Below are 1,846 nucleotides of genomic sequence, written 5' to 3'. Positions count from 1 at the left end.
ATATCGAAACAGTCACTCAGTTTCCCATTCACTCTTACACTCGCTTTGCTACCTGTATATATTGTTTTTATAGTTTGTAGGATCCATCCATTGACTCCATACCCTTTCAGAATTTCCCAAAGTATACTTCTATTTACCTTGTCAAAAGCTTTTTCCAGGTCAATAAATGCACAGAAAACTTTTTTTCCTACTCTCAAACTTTTTTCTGTTATTTGCCTCAAGCTAAATATTTGATCCGTACATGACCTTCCTGCCATAAACCCACTTTGGACTTCCCAAATCTTTGTTTCTGTTATTTTCATTACCCTACGAATAAGTATTTTTGAATATATTTTACTTACGGTGCTTAATAAGCTAATCCCTCTGTAATTATTGCACTCGCTTTATCTCCCTTTCTCTTGTATATTGGTACTATAATCGCTTCTTTCCAATCGTCTGGGACGTCTCCCATTTCGAGACATAAATTTATCAATTCGCAAACTCTATGTGGTATGTACTCGCCACCGTGTTTAAGCATTTCAGCATCAATACCGTCTACCCCGGCAGCCTTACCGCTTTTCAAGTTCTTAACTATATCCCTAACCTCAGTTACACAGACTTTTTCAATTGAGTTTTCCAACGCATCGTGTTCAACATCGCAGTTGTGGTGTTCTATAGCTTCATCTCCGAATTGTCTCCTAAAATAGTCGCTGAAAGCCTCTAGTATTCCATCTGCATCATATACCATTTCCCCCCTACTATTTCTCATGTTGACAATTTCTGTACTTTTGTTTCCTTTCATTTTTTTATAAAGTAGTTTTCTGCTTCTTTCAAAGTCCTTTTGTATTTTTATCTCTTCTTCTGCTCTAATTGTATCTTTACTTTCTTTAACAAATCGTTTAAGTATCCTGTTTTTGCGTCTGTAATCATTTCTACGTCTACTTATTTCCTCACTGCTAAGACCTGCGATGTTCAAAGTTCTCTTGTACGCTTCTCTTTTTGCTTTTTAGGCAGCCTGAATTTCATCATTCCACCACGCATCACCAGACATTCTTCCTACAACTGCGGTACCACACACTTCGATCGCGCATCTAACAAGGATATCCCGTAACATTGTCCAGGCGCCCTCTAAATCTTTGTTTTTTATACGGTCCTCCCATGTTGCCCTATCTATGCTTTCGATTATCTTATTTTGGAAATCTATTCGCACATCTGGTTTCTGTAGGTTCTCAATTTTGATTCGCTTTTGTTCTATTTTCTTGGGTCTCTTTTTTCTCCAACCCCGACCAAAGTTAATTTTTGAGATCAGAAGGTAATGATCAGTATTGCATTCAGCACCCCTCATGACCCTTGTATCTTTGAATAACTCTCTAAGTCTTTCATCCGCAACAACAAAGTCAATTATACTGCGGCTATTTCCTTTAGACCAGGTGTACATGTGGATCATTTTATGCCTAAACCAAGTATATGTAATAAACAGACCCCTTTCTAAGCACAGACCAACTAATTAATCTCCGTTATAGTTTGTTCTTGGATCCCCAAAATTACCTAATACTCTTTCCGTATCCTGATTTTGGATGCCCACCCAACTGTTCATGTCACCTAGTAGAATTATTCTTTCCCCATGTTCGCAGATGTTCATTGTGTCATTTAAAGTGTCCCAGAAGGCGTCTTTTACTTCTCTAGGATCACTATCAACCGGCGCGTAGCATGCTATAATAAATAGTTTTCTGATTCAATACCAAATGTGCAGAATTGGAGAAATAAAAATGTAGATCCAGAAAAAGAATAAAAAAAGACCAAAAAGACTCATTTTCAAGAAATATTCATATCCGATTCACAGCAAAAAACAGGTATTTTCGATAAA

The sequence above is a fragment of the Belonocnema kinseyi genome, chromosome 6 (assembly GCF_010883055.1).
Source record: "Belonocnema kinseyi isolate 2016_QV_RU_SX_M_011 chromosome 6, B_treatae_v1, whole genome shotgun sequence".
Classification (NCBI taxonomy): Eukaryota; Metazoa; Arthropoda; class Insecta; order Hymenoptera; family Cynipidae; genus Belonocnema; species Belonocnema kinseyi.
This window is presented reverse-complemented; position numbering follows the sequence as displayed.